The 17911-nt window shown below is 51.0% G+C and overlaps 1 long non-coding RNA gene across 2 annotated transcripts in view; it reads right to left on the minus strand.

The window, feature by feature from the left end:
- The window catches only part of LOC138117354 (uncharacterized), a 234995-nt gene that overhangs the window by 14930 nt on the left and 202154 nt on the right, over positions 1 to 17911 (minus strand). Inside the window, exons 6-10 of one of the 2 annotated variants that reach the window (XR_011154617.1) lie at positions 17551 to 17644; positions 16454 to 16675; positions 7198 to 7354; positions 4510 to 4612; positions 2066 to 2190 (exon numbers count right to left, since the gene is read on the minus strand). This is a non-coding gene — a long non-coding RNA (uncharacterized lncRNA). The remainder of the gene's footprint in view (positions 1 to 2065; positions 2191 to 4509; positions 4613 to 7197; positions 7355 to 16453; positions 16676 to 17550; positions 17645 to 17911) is intronic. The other variant, XR_011154618.1, reaches the window with a different exon arrangement.

Consider the following 17911-nt stretch of genomic DNA (forward strand, 5'->3'; position numbering starts at 1 on the left):
TCCTCCTCTTGTCTTTGCAGTACAGGATGAGGAAATGAATGACCTCCTAGATGAGCACTGAGCCAGACAGTGAGTGTCATCCACCAGACTGCAAGTCTTCCTGCAGGGACACTCCTGTGCTCCCCACACACAGAGCAATGGGGTCCCACACCCTTGGAGGGAGGATGCATTGGCCAACACTTTGTCAACCAGTAAATAAAGATGAATTAGTCCGAGGGAAAAACCTAACCTGGTGTCTGCTCCACTAAACAACTTTCCTTTGAATACTGAGAAGATGCCTGGGTTCAGCCTCTGCCACTCCTTCTGTCCCAGCACACAGTGAGGCACCAGCCACCCACTCCTAATTAACTTGATGGGTAACTCAGCAGCACAAATCACCTCAAGTTACCTTGGCCACGGAACACAGCGGATCCTTCCACAATGAAACAGCATGGCAGGAATTATCCCAATCCATAATTGCTCTGAGCAGACAATAAACCAGCTTGTGCTGGTGGAAGTAGCCACTCGGAGGTAATAACCCAGTGAGTAACAATAATGGCAGCAGATACTTGATAAAAAGCAGGGAACAAAAGAGAAAGCTTTCTCTATTATACAGAGAATGGATGTTTTCTGTTTGCTTCCTGCATTTCAGAAATGCACTTGGCTGTTTGGAGAGCGATGGAGCACAGCTCACCCTCACTCCCAGCAAGAGGGGGTTGACGCTGGGGGAGGAAGGGGTCGTTCTTCACTGCTGAGATCATGAATAGGAAAATTGGTTTTCGTCTTTTAATCTTTCTTGGATTTCTACCCAGCCGATATCCAGGCATTTTCTTTTCTTCAAGAGAAATGTTTGCATATCAGTGGGGGAAAAATACAAACTTGTTCTGGAGTGGTTAAAAAAGAGCACTGAGGTACAGATGTGCTTGTTCCCCCCATCTACACCCTGTGAGTGCCCAAGATTGGCACTTGGATCTCAACCCAACAGGAAGGTTGAGCCATGCTTATCTGAGGAAAATTCCTAAAACCAGGAGCTTGCCTGTGCCTGGTACAGGTGCCCCCTGTTCCTGCTTCTGCATGTAGCTGTGACCTCTTGTTGCCCAAGTGGCTCACACCAGGGGTCTGGCTGCCTGCCCTGTATCTGCTGGCCCACAGCTCTGCTGCCCTGGCCCAAGCCTGGAGCTCATGAATGGGCTATCACCCACCTGCCTCTGAAGAATTGGTCTCTGAGAGCAGGACACGGGGCAGAGACAAAGTCACCCCATGCTCCTCAAGTGCCACAAAGGCAGCAGCGTGGCAGGAGCAGGTGGGCAGTGACTCAGCCCCAAGGATGTTTGTGCTTGTGGCTCTGGCCCAGCACCAAGTACTTGGCACCAGTGCTCCAGCAATGCCCATTCCCTGCTCAGCTCCCTTCTGCTTCCTCAGCCATGCCACCTGCCCCCAAGCCACCCCCTGTCCCCAGGAGGGCTGCCATGGGCATGGATATTGGTGCCACAATGGCTCCCACGGAGAGGACAGGAGCTGGGTGAGATGGAAATCACAACAAAGAGAAATCACCAAGACGTGAAAGATGGAGCAGCACAGCCCAGGGGGTATTGTGGGGGGTTTAGAGATCCAAGTGCCAGCTGGGCACAACACACCCCCCGTTCCAGCCACCCCGAGCTGTGCCCTGCAGCATCACTAAGCCTGCAGCCAGCCATCTGCAGCACAGAGCACCGGGGGAAGGCTCTGCAGGCTGCAGGGGCTAAGCACTGCTCATTAAAGTGCCGGGGAAATGTGAATGAAGCAGATGAATGGAAGAAGAAATGAATGAAGGAGGGAAGAGGAAGTGAATGAATATTGCATTGACTTGGTGCCTTTCATCGCAGGATGGCAGAGCTGTGCAGCGCAGCTGATGGGCAGGCACCGTGTCAGTGCTCCCTGGAGAAACCCCCAGTCAAAACAAATCAGATTATTTCCTGTTGACAGAGCCCTTCAGGGAAAGGCAAACAGGGAGATGTGGCATATGGATTGATATTACTTGGAGCATGAGGTTTTCCCCAAACAAAATCCCTCCAACTTCCCCTTAATCGATGTGACAGATCATTACTTTTTGAGTTGCTCTTGTTCTTGATATTCCAGACACCGGGTGATTTCCATGGCAACAGCATCCCAGCCGTCCCAGGCCTTGTCCTAACCTCTGTCATCTGCTGTCGAGTCACACCAGTGCATAACCTGCAGAGAGGAGCAGCAGGGCCACAAAGGTGCCTTTTGCACTGGGGGGGTTAAAGACCCTGCTTTCCGCCCTCTGCAGCCCAACCCTGTGAGCCCCAGGGAACTTCTTGTAGCCAAGCACAGCACAGGGCTTGCAGGCAGCTGTGAGGGAGCATGTGGAAATGAAAAAATTATTTTCTGGAGGGGTTTGTTTTTTTTTTTTTTCTGGGACAAAATCAAATGAACCCACTGGTGAGCCTGTTGGAAACTGGGATCCAGGATGGTTTAAATGGGGATGATAGGAAGGAGCTGCAAGATGCTGTTGCTCCCTTGTTAATGCAAAGCAGGGTAGGGACCAAACCTGGGTGTTTTGGGGGGGAAAGAGAATCCAGCTTTACTTCTGGTTTGGAGGAGAAAGTGTGCTCTCTTCTTCTCCACCTTCTGAAGGAAAACCAGTCTGGGATATGATCCTGCAGCAACCTGGTGCGACCACCACGAGCAGCACACCCTGCCCAGAGGAGCATCCAGCCCCACTCGAACGTGGTGCCACTGATCCCCCTCAATGCCAGTGTGATCCCACTTGGCTGCGTGGAACTGGGGTGTTGTCATCCCCCAACATCAGGTGCTCCTCTGGTAGTTCACAGCTGCTCACACCTGTGACGCTCCCAAGTGTGGCCATGCGAGCTGTTTTGCAAGCATTTAGCAGAGTATTTGAGGCCTGATGCAAAGCTCAGGGATCATCTGTGGGCTTTGAGTATATTTTTGAGTGGACCTCAAGAGCACAAAGCCTGCTGTGCTGGGGTCTGGCTACACAGACACTGCTGTGCTGAGTGAAACAGTGCTGCGAGCCCTGCTCACGCAGGAACCGCCTCTGCTGCTGAAGGAGCTGGAGTGGATTGTTTGTTTGTGCCTCTTTCACTTGCCCTGCTCCCTTCAGCAAGCAGCTTCCCCTCTGAAAGGCCAGGGAGGATTGAGGGTGGCTGAGTGCTGCTGCGGGGACTGGGAATGGGCTGTGGAAGAGCATGCAGAGGCAGTTGGGCATCACACCTCACCTGAGCCAGCAGGTAAAGCACCTTTATCTGTCCTTTCTTCAATCACATCACCTTTGTGATTCAAGGTTTGCCCCAGCACAACAGGGTGTTTTCCTGCCAAAGGTTTGCTGCTCTGCCACTGCATCAGCCTGAATTTCACATAAGTTGTGTCAAATTTCATGGTAACCCTGCAGAGTTATTGCCCTATAACAAACGTAATTACTGCACTAGACTCAGCTCACCACTTAGCTCATCCAAATATTAACCAAGCACCAAATGCAGAGCCATGGGCCTGCTTCCCCATCTTCCCACAAGGAGTCTGGCCATTGGGCTTGGCAGTTGCAGGACTGGACCTAAACAGGAGGATCCATTTGCAGACTGGGCCGGCAGCTTCTTTGAGCAAGGCTGACTGATCAAAAACTCACTGTCAGAGTTTTTACAGTTACATTCAATCAACCCTTTGTTTACCTTCCCTTCACAGATGGACAAAAGAGATATTCTGTCCTGACATAGCCTGAGCTAAGTTGCTTTACCTGACTGTTAATGGCCTGGACTTGGAGGCCAAAGGCTCTTGGTTGAATTCTGGACCAGTTCCTTGGCCTTGCATGGGGAAGCATCTGGTTGGCTTTGGAGCATCCGTGCTCACAGCACAGTAACTTCCCCAAGTACTTCAACACAAACTGCTCCCTGGAGAACTCCAGCCAGAGCTGGGATATCTTCAGTGACTGTGGGTCTGGGAAGGGACACAGCTTCAGGAAGGGAAGGGAGCATATTTCTGTAATGCCATTGCCTACCCTTCAGGAACCTCTCATGCTGATGCAGGGCTTAGCACTGAACCTAAATATATTCAGATAACTTAATAAAAGCCAAGGGTCTAAAATACATATCATGGCAAAACCTGAATCTATCAATATCCTCTTTATAATTAAAATAGGGGCAAGATCTGTAACCCCTGGACTTTGTCGGGAGTATGGTGGTACAGCCCTTACTGGGAGCAATGGCTGTAACATAACACAGGTCAGGGGTTAACTGCTTTGCCAGCCCTGCAAAAGGATGGGTGACGCTGGTGCCGTCCAGCTGGGAGAGCTTGCCAGAACAGCGCCTGCTGCAGGAAGCACTGGGTGATGTTCTGGGGCTGTATGGGCAGGAGCAGAACAGAGCTGCTCCTTTCCAGCTTAACCTCTCCGGAGCACTCAGGCAGAGCCAGCCCAGGCTGTGTGGAGCTGGAGCACTGCTCCCTCCACCCACCCACACACTGTTTGGGAGAGAGGAAGAGGGAAAAAAAATCAGAAGACAAATTGAGACTTACCTCCGTGTTTTCTTCGCCTGCCACCCCCATCACTCCCCTTCAGCCTAATCATTCTCTTCCTCTTCAATCAAGGCCAATTTGCAAGAGGCGCAGCTCCCAGTGCCTGAGTGCAAAAGCCTTTAATTACTGTCATCTGGGAGGCTGTGCCAGGCTCCCCTCCAGCGCCTTTTCATACTTTTCGGAAGACACTGCTCCAGGACTTGACGCCCCCAAGATGCCGTTTGTCAGGCTTTATTTAAAACAAGCACTCCCTGCCTGCTGGGAGGCTGGGGAGAAAGCTCCTGACAATCCATGTGCACTGCTGCTGCATGGACATGGCAATCACAGCTGGGCAGGGGCTGGTTCTGGCTGCCCCATGGGGTACCAGGCTGGCAGCAGCCCCTGCATGTGGCAGTCACCACGCTCAAACCCTGAGAACTGCACTGCTCTGTCCCTTTGCTGCCTCTCCTCCTGTTTCTTGGCTGGGAATGTAGACAAGTCTGTAAATGGGGTCAGACAGGGACAAGGAAAATTCAGGGAGACCTGGCAGTTGTTAAATGAAGTGGCCCCAAAGAATCCTCTCCCACAAGTTCCCAAGCCTGCATCTCTGGGCGCACACTCCCAGCTGGAATTCATGCTCCCTCCTGCACAGCATGGGTTTTGCTATCAGCCAGGGGTTTGTGTTTTATCCTGCACAGGGCAACAAGAATGCAGAACTTCCATAAACCAATCTGGCAGACCCAGCAAGCAGAGAGGGGAACCCCCTTGCCCCTGCCTGCCCCACCACGCTGCAGGCAGGACTCGGGGCTGGATGGCCCTTTGGGGTGAGACAGGATGAGTTGCCTAAAACATAATCAGCCTGAGCTGAGACCTGGGACTCTGCCCACAGAGTGACCTTGCAGCTTGGGCTCAGCATACACTGAGATATGCAGGAAAGGATGTCAGAAGATTTCCAGATGTCCAGGACCAGCACCCATGGGACAATAATCTGTGAATTACACCCAGCAGAGCTATACTTCTAATATTTCATCTTTGGAGCATCACCTGTGGCAGAGGAAAGCTGCAGAGGAGGATTTCTGGAGAGCCTCTGCCAGTGGGTGGCACTGCAAAACCAGCAGTATGGAAGGAGCAGCAATGCAAGAGCCTGGGGGTGGCACAGCAGCGCAGACACTGCACGCACAGAGTGCTGCACATCTCCGGTGGATTGGATATGGGCATCGTGGGGACGCTGCAGCCTGGTGGGAGCAGGGAAACTGCTGGGGGAGAGAGGGACAAGCACAGGGGCAGGCAAGGAGGCATCACTGAGGGGCTCGGGGAGCTGCGGTGGTGTGGGGTCAGCCCAGCGAGTGGGAGTGTGAATCCATCCACATGGGACAGAGCCAATTCATGTCCACATGGATAACCTCCTCAAAGGCAGGAGCAGCTCATCAGCTTCCCCTGCTGTCCTGCTGTAATGTTCTGTCCGCAGCTAAAAGTCATGTAACAGGTCACCCTAAAATGTAAGGTGTCACCCAAAAATGTCAGGTCTCACCCCTGGGAAGCTGACAGGCTCCTGCCCCTGCCCTGTAGCCCCAGTGAAACACAGGGTGTGGTAGGTGTGTGAGCTTTTGGGCCATCTTGCCTTGTAGGCACAGGACCCCTGGGATCGCCATGGCCACCAAAGATGTGCATGACCCAGGGGACTGGGAGCCCCGAGGGAAAGTGTGCTGCATCACCTGATCACCTCCTGGCCAAGGGGGAACTAAGGAACTGAGGCAGCTGGGTAAACCCCGAGAATGCTAAAACAGGCTCTACACTGGAGACTGGCCTGGTCTGAGGGTCCATATTCGAGATCTAGAGTTCTGCTCCAGTTCCAAAGTGGTCGTGCTCCCCATACCCCTCCTGACACAGATTTTACCTCCCATTGCACCCCATCTACACTTGACCTCCTATCTCCAGTGTTTAATTGTTGCCTTGACCAGTTAATTACCAGAAGGTCTCCAGTTAGATTTCATATCCCCATCCAGCTAAAATTGCTCTGACCCGTCCAAGGCAGTAAATGCTCTGTTCTTCTTCCTTTCACTAACAGACAAAAAACAAAGGAGCATCTTCTTCCTCTCCCCCATGATGTCCCGGTAGCAGCTGGGAACCACAAAGCTTTGGAGGAGTGGGCTTAAGTAGCCCCAGTGTGACTCCAGGACCATGAGGCCTCATGGTGGGAGTGGGACACCTTTGAAGAGGAAGTCAGAAGGATGGGCAGGGAGCCATGACAGAAAAGCCAGCTGCCCTGGGTTGTGCAGAGGGGATTTGGCTCTGTACTGTCTGCCTGGCGGGGGCAGCCATCTCTGCTAATGGGTATTTTCTCTGGCAGGAGCAAAGCTTCATCCAGCAGATTGTGGACTAGCAGGAGACACGAGTGCCACCTCAAGAGGAGGATGCTCCCATTATCAGAATGTTTAAAATGTGTGGCACCAGGGCTTCCTCCCAGCCTCTTCCTCCTGCAGGGAGCACGCTGACTGGCATGGCGGGGGTGGCTGCAGAATCCCATCTCCTGCCTGCCCACATCCATGCTTACAGAAATGCCTGGGTACAGCCCACTGCAGACTGGGGAAGAGCTTCAATCTGGCCCTTCTGCTGCAAACGGATCTGATTTGCTCCTAGTGCTGAGCGCTCTGTAATTACAGTACATCCCACTTAATCGGGATGTGCTTAATTGGGAAATCCACTTACCGGGATGTCACCTAGGGAACCGATTTAGGCTTGATAACACTTAAGAGCAACGCCTGCTGCTTTATAGGGAAGGTAATTCTCCTACAGGGAGATGCCTTCAGGTGGCTGAATCATACTCCTCCTTCCAGCAGCATCCAATGCTCCTGGCTGCTTGTTCCTGCAACAGATTTCAGTTTTCCCCTTAAGTAGGTTACAGGCAGGAAATACACCAACTGCTACTGCCAGCTCACTGCTGTCCTCTGCTCCAGCTGAACAGGCTGCCACTGCCACGTGGGCCAGCCCTCAGCTGTCCCCCTGCCTGGACCCGCACACCCGGCACGCCCAAACCCCCATTTGAAGACTGCTTTCCTCCCACAGATGGAACAATTTCTGAAGTTGGTAACATGATGAGGCCTGGCCAAGCTGCTCTTTGCAGCAGAAGAGGGACCAAGATGACCTGGTCATCACCTGGATCAGGGCAGAACAAGACATTTGGAGACAAGCAGCACCCCTTACTATTAACCCCAACACTTGTCCTCCCCTCGCTGCCCTCCAGCAATCCAGCACAGCAAATGTCCAAGTGACAATAAAAAGGGGACCTGGGAACAGTCCTGAGAGTGATAGTTGGCACTTGGAAAGGCCAGTTTTCTGTCTGGTTTTCCATGGGATGAGGGTTTATGTGATCACCCTGAGTATCTGTGCATGCATATTCAGATCTTAGAGATACCACCAGTAACTGCTAAACCTCTTGATCGAGAGAAGCAGCCTTTCCAAAAATAACAAATTCCCACAGATTTTGTAGTAGCAAGAACCAGAGAAGAGAAAACTTACGAATATCCAACCCTTCACCATCTCCCAGAGATGGGACAGCATTTTGCTACCCCAAAACTCCATGAGCCACGTTTCCATGTGAGAGGGATGTCAGCTCCTCCAGGATCATTAGTCCTCCAACCTTTTGGTGTCACCTGGCTTATTTATGCCCTTTTCAGCCAGACTACCTTTCCTTTCCCGACTGCTCAAAAACACACTGCCCCTCTTTGAAAGGTGAGCCCTTGGATGGAGCTGCCTTTGTTACCAAAACATCTGTCCCATGTGGCAACAACTCCACACAACTTTTGAAGAAGCTCTGCTGATCTTGCTCTCACCAGCCAGGAGGAGCTGGGGTGAGTCAAGGCAAACTCTTTGGATGCATAATTGTGATTGCCTTTCAGACACTTGAAAATGCAATAGCTTGACATCAAATGAGGGATTTTTATGGCTGCACATGTTTTGCGTTTCTCTGAACAAGCCAACTTCCAGATTAGCTACACTGGCTTTTTAAAGTGCTATAAAATATGCAAAGGCACTTGTAATGTATAGTGATTTCTGTAAAAACAAGAGGTAAGTGCTGAAATGTCTCCTGATTTATCATTTTGCTTCTCCTAACCCACGCTGGGAGAAGGGGTAAATGCAATCCTCTACTCCCTTTTTGGCTTCTTCCAGCCCAGAGACAGATGGAAGATAAAACACCACATACTACAGAACTTGTGCCTTTCAGCCCCTCTGGTAATTGCAGAAGAGAAAACCCTCTAAAATCCCCAGTATCACAACCAACAGCACACACAGCAAACGCCTTTCCAAGGTGCAACACAATGTGAATGACAAAGCTCCACTGTCACAGCAGCACCTGGCCAGGCACGATGGGCTGGGCAGCACCTCCCAGCAAAGATGCTGGACCTAGTGCTGGATGGAGGGTCCAAACGAGCACATCACCCTGATGAACCACAGCAGCAGGGTTGGGCCTCTGCTCTCCTGACAGCAGGGTCACCTCCTTGTCTCCTCTTCTTATTCCTGCCCCTCTTTTCCTTCACACTGCTATAACCCAGGCAGAAACCCATGAGGCTGTGCAATGGGATTGCACCCCTGTCGCTTGTGTTGGCTTACATATACATGCTGAACCCTTACCAAGGATCACATCCTCGACACAGATGTCTCAGGGGCTGGGCTTACTTTTTGCTAAAACTGAGCCATGCAGAGGCTTGGCAAAGGAAAACATCCCAGCAACCACAGCTTCCATTTTCTGAGCCTTGGGTGGGAGAAATAAAGTACCAGCTCAAGCTCCATTTTAGCTTGAGGAGAGCAGCATAATTTATCAGAGCCAAACAGGTTCTTCCTCTCCCCTGCTACGGAGCCAAGCTGCCCCCTTGCTGTGCTGGGGCTGCTTCCCCAGTGCCAAGGCAGGGCTGCCACCGGCCAGGGCTCTGTGGCCACTGCCACGGCCGCTGCTGGCAGTCAGTGCCACAGTCACTAGCAGCCAAGATGAGGGTGAGTGTCCCAGCCTTATCTGGCACAGCTCACTGCAGTCAGGTTCAGACAGAGCCCCTGGAACAGGGATGAGTCCTTATGAGCTGGAGGTTTTTAAGCGTGTGCCTTTGTGCCAGGCGTGTTCAAACCCATCCGTCCCCACCGAGCAACTGCAGCTCTCTGCTGCCAGCACAAACATGTAAACCCACCTGGGCTGCCTCTCACATCCGTTTTTACACATAACAATGGTTGTACAACAACCTGAGGGTCAGCAGACCTCCAATCTTTAAATTAATGTTGTGCATTTTTATAGGAAAGCAGCACTTACCCTTAGCAGAGTTTATGTGACATGGATTTCGTGTGCTTTGTTACTGAAAATTAAACACTATTATTTAACAACTGCCAATAGTGGTCTTTGCATCACTGCATCTTTTGCATCACTACGTCCTAAAAGCTGTTTAGCATGACCATGGTTAAAATGCAGATTATTTTTAAGGTTTTCAGTGCATTTGCTGTCAGATAAGAAGGGAAAAGTACAGCACCTCCAAATGTGAGCTGGCTGGATGGGAACCTTCATGCCACCATCAGAATGGCACCTCAGTTACCTAGATGTCATCAGGTCAGTAAGAGAAATATGAGGGGAGGGGAGGGGATGTGGAAAGGAGAGAGGGCCCTCAAATGGAAAAAAAAACCACGTAGCAAAGACAGGATCAAGTCTCAAATGTTAAGGGATCCTTCACTTGTATTAGCAGCTCCTGCCAAGTGGTCCCTGCTCAAGCCTCGGGGTGCTGGAAGCCTCTCCTCCTCTCATTTCTTTTCAGGGGTGACACTGAGCCAGCACACAGCAGAGATGCTGGATGAACAGCACTGGCTCTCCTACTGAAGTCCTGGGACCTGAACATGCACCCTTTTGTTTTTGAAAAGACTGGGGATACAAACCAGTGTTTTCCAGCTAATTGCAGAGAGCTGGAAAGGCAAAACAGAGCAATATTTGCTAACTGCAAATATTTGGAGACCTCAGTCCAAACTGTATTGATTCACGGAGTGTAAACATGGGCAGAGAGAGAGCTTCAGGCACTTCAGCATCTCACGGCTAATTAAAGCTGGGAGAAATTTGTCTCAGCAAGTTGAGAGCCTTGTACTTCCCCAGTGTGACTAAGCCCCCGTGCGATATCTAATTTACCAGGAGGGGTGATGAGCTGCCAGCACCATGTCCCTGCAGGCACGGGGGGCTAATTGAATACAGTTTGATGCTCTGGGGCAATCCCGCTTGCCAGCTTACCTGCTCCATCCCAATCTGCCTTGCAAACTGCAAGACAGCTCAATGGGAATTTTAAATGTGAAGGAGTATTCAAAAAATCCTGACAAAATCCAGGGGCCTGACCAGAACGACGAGTTCTTGTGGTTTCTGCGGGGCTGTTTTTCCAGTGAGGCAAATTGGATTCTCCTCTTGCAACCCAGCAATGCTGAAACGTGCTCCTGACACTCACAGGACCTCAAGGATCTCAACCTCCTCTGAGTGCTGTCCTTAACCATGGTAAGAAAGTCATGGCACCATCTTGCCTTGTATTAGTGATGCAAATCAAGATCAATTTCTCCACAAATAGCTCATTACCAATGATTCTGTCCTTTGTCTCCAGCTCCAGCTGAAAGGAAGGAATCACTCCAGCAGCAACTGCACATCTAACAGCAAAAAGACATTTTTCAGAGGGTACAACTGACTTATAACAGATGGTGGATTTTGGGAACTGCTCTCTACACCCCAGAGCTGTCCTTGGGGAAAGGTGGAGGTACTCAGAGGTCCCAATTCCCATTTCATTTCCTATTGTTTCCCTAGGCTGAAAATGCTTTTTTCCTTACTTTTCTAGCCCAACCTGACTCACAGGCCAGGCTTATCCCAGCTGTCAGCTGGGCCCCATTTTGCAGCTATGCCAGTTTTATTATTATTTGCCCAAGAATCAGTGTGGCACAAGGAGCTCTGCCCTGGGCGAGGGTAAGAAACCATCCACCCTTCACGGTTTTTGGGGGTCCCCATACACTAGCAAGCCTCCAAAGATCCCCTTCCAAGCACCTGGGAATCCCCACCTGTCCCTCTTTCCCTGGCATAACCAGCCCAGGGGGAGGTGACCTTGCTGGCTGGACTGATGCTGTCACCACTCTATTTCGTGGGCTCAGTGGCTCCCCTCCTCAGCCAGCATTAAAGCCAGCCAGCCACTGGCTCCACAGCGGAGGCTCCTGAAGGACAGGCTGGAACTGTTCATCCGGAGACAGAGATCATTTTTAAAGGGAAATCCTGCTCACTTCCCAAAATGAGGCAGGCTTTTACCAGCACACAGCCCCAGTCAAACGCACTTGTGGCACCAAATGCATCACTAAAAGAAAAGGACTTGCTCTGTGGAACAGAGCTGTGGTTTTCAAAGCTAACAGGGAGAAAGGGCACTGTAAATACCTGGAGGAAGCGTGGGCACGGCTTATTAATAGACACTTGCTGTGAGACTTTAGGCTGTATGACAAGGCTTTCACTGTCCTCCTGATGTCCTCAGATGCCCTGTTCCTGTACTGAGCTGGGCTCCGTGAGCATGCAGCACATCCTTTAGACCTGCTAACTTAGATGGGGCACAAAAGATGGGTTAATGCAGCTCATACATGGGTTAATGCTTTCATTACTTGAGAATTCACCATCTGTGTTCAGCTGCTGGGGAGAAGCTCCTGTCCCCAGCTCCTGTAAAGGATCCAGCCAAAGATTTTGATGGGCACAGATAAGGGCCTGAGAACGGCAGGCAAGAATGCCAAGTAGGGTTATTCCCCAAAAACCTGGATTGCAGGGGTTTAACATTTCCTGAACTGCCAGAATGAGCTAATTTTGTTACCTTTACACTCTGGCTTGTTCACTCATTCCCCAAAAGGCTGCACGAAGTATTTGCTCTCTGGTTTCTCTCCTGTGCTGCTGTCAAGACACCTCCTGAGTTTTGAATCCAACGCCACTCCTGATATTTAAGGATATTATGAACTGGGTTTATGCATTCCTGCTTAGCAAAGCCTTGTCTAACACAGGGTGCCTATATCCTTTCCCAATGAAAGCCAGAACAGAAAATTAACACCCCCTGTGAGTGATGGAACAGTGACTGGTCCCTACACTGCCACAGTACAGGAATCTTGGCAGGGTCACAAAAGTTTTATTTCTTGTTTCCAGATACAGATTTTTCTGTCAAGCAGGGTAACAGACAGATGGACTGTTTTTGGAGAGAACTGGCTATTTGCCTAGGGAGGAAGGGAAAACAGTCCTCAAACAGCTCTCCTGCTACAGGTGACGCTGGGGAGAGCAGGTCCATGGGCAGTTTGGGACTCTTACCTTCACACTCCTGGGCTATTTTGGCATTTATCCTCCCAGCTTGTTGGTTGCTCAGGGCCCAAAGATGCACAGACTCATGTTATTAAATGGCTCTTTCTGTTGACACTTTTATTTTTAGGAAATATCACTGAAACCTTCACTGCTGCTGCTTAGAGGTAATGGAAAAAGAGGTGAGCTCCAGATTCTGGGTGATGGGGACCTCGAGGCAGGCAGCCAAGCTGGGCTGAGATGTGGCCTGGTTTCCCTGCTGTGTTTACACACAGCCCTGAGCATGACGTGATTGAATCGTGGCAGTGTCCTCAGCAGCTTCTGGCCATGCCGACCCCTCCCCAAAAAGTTAAAAGCATCTGTGAGCTGAAGACAGGCTGGGATCAGTGGCAGCCAACTCAAACAGAACCTCACTCAAAGGGAGTGCTGAGCACCCAGGGGTGCTGCCTTGCCTAGGATGCAAGGAACCTGAAGGAACATCCATGGACAGCCCCTTCCCTCTGGATCTCTGGGCTGGGAGACAGAAGGCAATATGTTTCTTCCTCAAGACTGCTTTTGTGGCTTCACACTGAATCCCTCCCCACTTTATGCCAGGCAGGCTGAAGAGAAGAATATCCTGGGAGAGAACAGAAGTTACTCCAAACTGAACAAACACTTTGCAAAATACATTCCTCTGACACCTGCTCAGCAGTGGGGAAGCACTGGCAGGATATGAGTTGGATTGTCACCCTTGTGCCTTTCTGTCCTTCCCTGCTGTGGGGCTGGGCTGGCTCCATCACACCCTGGCACACTCTGGTGCTGCTGGAAGGACTGGTGAATGCGTTCCTTGCCTGATTTCAGTGACGGGGCCTGGTAACCCATCAGAGCTACAACCACCTGCCCTGGGCAAGCCACAGCAGCCCCCTGGCAGAAGCCATGAAGTACCTGGCAGTAATTGAAACCCTCCTGAGCAGCAGCATCAGGGGCAAAGAGGCCCAGCTAACTTCTTGCTGCCTTCTGTCTGTCCCAGATTGGGAGGAAAACATCAGAAGCAGTGCTGGCATGTCACTTACTGGCAAAGCCCAAGAGTCAGTACTGTCACTCTTGGGCTTTGCCCTCACCCTGGGGGCCTCACCTGGGCTATGAGCCCTGCCCACTGTGCCTGGCACAGGCAGTAAGGGGCTGCCCACCATCCCAGGAGCCACCACTCAGGAGGAACCACCAGGTGACAGATGGCTAGAGAGGGAAGGCATGTCTTTTGGAGAGGATTTCACATTTGGGAAGCTTTGGCAAGTTTTAAGTAGCTCCAGTTTTGTCCTTTGAAGTAGTCAGTGGAATATTTCAGAAGTATCTGTCAGCAAACCAAGTGTGCCACCAAAACACAGGTGTGGGGGACAAAAGCCCTAGAGAACGTTAGGTCAGAGTGATCATATTCCCTCACTGATTTTCATGTGGATGGCATCACAAGCCTAGACACCATCACACGCCTGCAGCTGAGCACATGGCGTACACACACTGATTGATAACTAATGTGTCCTTTTCCCAGGACTTTGCCAATATCAAAACACTCCTATCCCTCTGCAAAATCATTTCCCAAAGCACTGGCTTTGGCCTGTGAGGGGCTGCTGAGCAGCCTGTCCCCCAAGCAGAGGGTCCTGGCAGGGTGCGATGCCGGAGTGGCCACAATCGCCCCGTTGTGCCAAACGTGCAGTGCCGGGTGCAGCGGGAGCACTTGCCCACAAAGACCTGAGCTGTGCTTAATAGAGCTCTTGTAGTGCTCGCCTGCTAAGAGCCTTAACTTCTTACTGCATTTTGCCAGGGTTTAGGCAAAGCAGGGCTCCCAGCAGGGTGCTGGATTGATTTCCTTTCCCATGAAAATAGACTTATGATTTCATATTTGTTCCTTGCCCCCAAATCCCATTTCTTTCCAGGTGGAGGAGAGAGGGATTTGATGGATTATAATTAAGGAGATGTTGTTCTGAACAAGGAGGGAGCAGGAAGGTTAATGCAGGATGTGGCTGAATTGCCTGAGGAAGAGATGTTTTAATGGGAAAGGGCTTTTGAGAGGAGAGCTTTAGGGCTCTTCTTCCCTGTGTAGCAGGTGGGTATTTACAGGCAAGCTCTGGTTGAGTTTATTTTGGCTGTAGGTGGGCACTGGACTTTTTAGGCCCCCCTTTTGCCCTGCAGTGATGCTCAGCAGCAGTAACTGGAGGAGTGACAGGAGGGGGGGATTTGTACTGCTTGTGTTAGGAAGCCCCATTGCAGGGCCATCAGGAAGGAGCTGCTGACAACACCTCAGAGCTCACATATAAAATAAAATATAAGTAACTGCTACTATATAATATAACCCTTCCCAGGCCTCCAGCACCATTCACCCCTGAGCACTGTGCAAACAGTAATTAAAACTTCCCAGCCCCCAGCTTTGCCAACAGTGCTGAATTCATTTTCCAGTGTGGGAAATGAAGCCTTTTACGATTAAGAGAGACAACGTAATTTTAACAGCAGGAGAAGTTACTGATGACACATAAGCTGGGGTGTGAGCCTTGCTCCTTCCCTGGCAACAGGAGGCTTTTCAAGGCAAGAGCAAGTGGCTGGTCTCTTCTCCATCGTGTCCATTATGTGTATCTATCACTGCAGTGGGCAGCACAAGACCACCAGCTCCATGCATTCAGTGCCAGTGGCTACAGTCCACCTTGCTTTGCAGAGGTAAGGGCTGAAGGGAAACAAAGGGCACAGGGGCAATACGGCTGGAGATGCCTGTGACAAACCCAGCTGTCCAGTTAGTCCTCCTGGAGCATCAATCTGCCTTATCAAGCACTATCAGGTTCAGTGTGCCACCCTCCTCACCATGGCTGATTTCCATGAGAAATGTGATACCAGGAACATCCTACAGGAAGGAAAGGAACGCCTGAACATGCAAGAGCTTGGCTTAGTTCAGGGCTTACACTGAAGACCAGAAACACTGACCCTTTGCTTTTGGGTTAACTTAACCTAGTAACGAGTCCAACATCAAAAAGCCTGTCCCTCTCCTGGTTCCTGCTTGCTCTGTGCTCTCCAGGAGCCCTTGGAGAAAAATTTTGCCTTGTTGGGTGTGGACACAGCTCTTGGGTTCAGTATGAGCCCATGGGAGCTACTCAACCACATGTGCAGCTTTTAGGGTTCCCTGGAGCCCTTGGCCAACTTTCCCTTCCCCTGGTTAATGTGCTGGTCTCCAGTGCCCGCCAGACAGTGCCTACTCCCTTCCCCTCCATCCCACCACTGCCTTGCAGGCTGCCCAGCCAGATTCCCCTCTGCTCTTAACAGCTCTGTGAATCCTGAAGGACCATTTGGGAGGAAAAAGCAATTTTAACTCAGGAAACAGATTATCTCCCTGCTCTGCCAACATTTCCTTCAAATCACCGAGCCCAGAGCCTCTGCCCACCTGGGACACACATTGGGCTGTCTGGAAACCACAGAGCTTGATGAGAGGTCCCATGGCAGAGGGGAAGGGCCCAAACAAACAGAAATTTCAGCCTCCTCTCACTGTTGGGCTGTTTCCAAACAAATGCCAGCACCACCTGTGTCTGCTCGCTCCAGGGAGTGCTGCTGCAGTCTCCCAGCAGCTGGAGAAGTGCTCATGGAGCCAGCAGTGCTGCACTGAGGGTTATTTAGTTCTTTTTAATGGATTCTCCATACCTGTCATTATTTCCAGCCCTGAGTCAAGAGAAAGGGACAAAGACTTTGCAGAGAGGTAGGCTGGCTTGAAGGCCTTTGGTGAAGCCTGTGTTGTTGCACTTGAGCTCTGGAGAGGGCTGGGCACTCACTCTGTTTCTCTCGTCATCCCTGCAGGTTAATCCCAGTGGAGGATGGGGATCTGGTTTGGGCTCACTCTGCTTTGTGTGGGAGAGGGACAGTCTCCTGTAAAGGAAAAAGGGAGACCTGGAAATCTGCTGCTGTCATTGGGATTTCTTTGGGGCTGACTTAGTTGTTGGAAATCAGTGCAACCACGAAGAAAGCAGCCCACGGGACTCTGCTCAGAGTGCCTAATTCCTATTAAATATATAGGAAGAGCTGGAAGAGAAGTAGGAGCACTGCAACAGGGAATGTTCCTGTGGACAATCTAATTTCAAATTAATTTATGCATGGAGGGGTTCTCCCACTTGCCCAGCAGGCCTTGTGGAGGCCAGGCAGGCTCAGAGAGGGGACTACCCTGCACCAGCAGTTTCACAGTCCCCACTCCAACACCTTTCTAGGACTCAAAATTTATGCTTTTCTCTCAGCCAAAATGATGCCAAGCTATAACTATCAAAATCCTTCAGACTGTGCTCTTTCTCTATCCCTGCTCTGGCCTGAAAGGTGATTTCTCACCTCGAAGTGCTCCATCAGAGCAATTACTGGGCGAACAGCAAGCCCCACTGCCTGGCACAGCTGTGCCTGCACAGCCCCACCACCCACCACAGCAGAGCTGCTGGCAGAGACTGGGCTGAGCTGGCAGGGCACGAGGCTTCTGCTTTGATGGCACCCTCTGTTTCTGACCTGGATAGACTCTAGAATTGTAACAAAGCCACAGGTAAACAGGAATGTCGTTTCAATAAAGCTGGATTAATCAGAAATGATTTCCCAGATGGCAGCAGCAGATGGAGGAGAGCCCACTTTCATCAAGGGTCACTTCTGCCAGGAGAGAAGGTAGCACAGGGCTGAACAAGAGCATTTGTCTGAACTAATGGGCCACAGAGACATTTGAAGGGAAGTTTCCTTTGGAGCAAAAGGGGCAGATCTCAGCTTTCACTCACCATCCACCCGTGGCAGCTCTTTCCTCCTCTTGGCACACGGTTCTCATCCCTCAGCTGACACCCCATGGCAGCAAACACTAATCACATCCTCCTCCTAAGATGAGATAACAGGTAAAGAGGCTTGGCAGGACAAGGGACCTCCCAGCAGCCCCTGCAAAGCCAATCTCGTGGCCTGAGGTCCCCTCAGTGCAAATCCCTGTGGCTCTTGTTTGCTGAGCTGGGACAAAGTGGGCACTGGGGCTTTAGCTGATGTTGGTTAGAAAATGACCGTGAGAAAGGAATAAACCAATTAATTGCTGACCCACTGACAGCCAACACCTCTCCCCCACCTCCCCCGGCACAATAAAACCTGTCTCCACAG

The sequence above is a fragment of the Aphelocoma coerulescens genome, chromosome 12, assembly GCF_041296385.1.
Source record: "Aphelocoma coerulescens isolate FSJ_1873_10779 chromosome 12, UR_Acoe_1.0, whole genome shotgun sequence".
Classification (NCBI taxonomy): domain Eukaryota; kingdom Metazoa; phylum Chordata; class Aves; order Passeriformes; family Corvidae; genus Aphelocoma; species Aphelocoma coerulescens.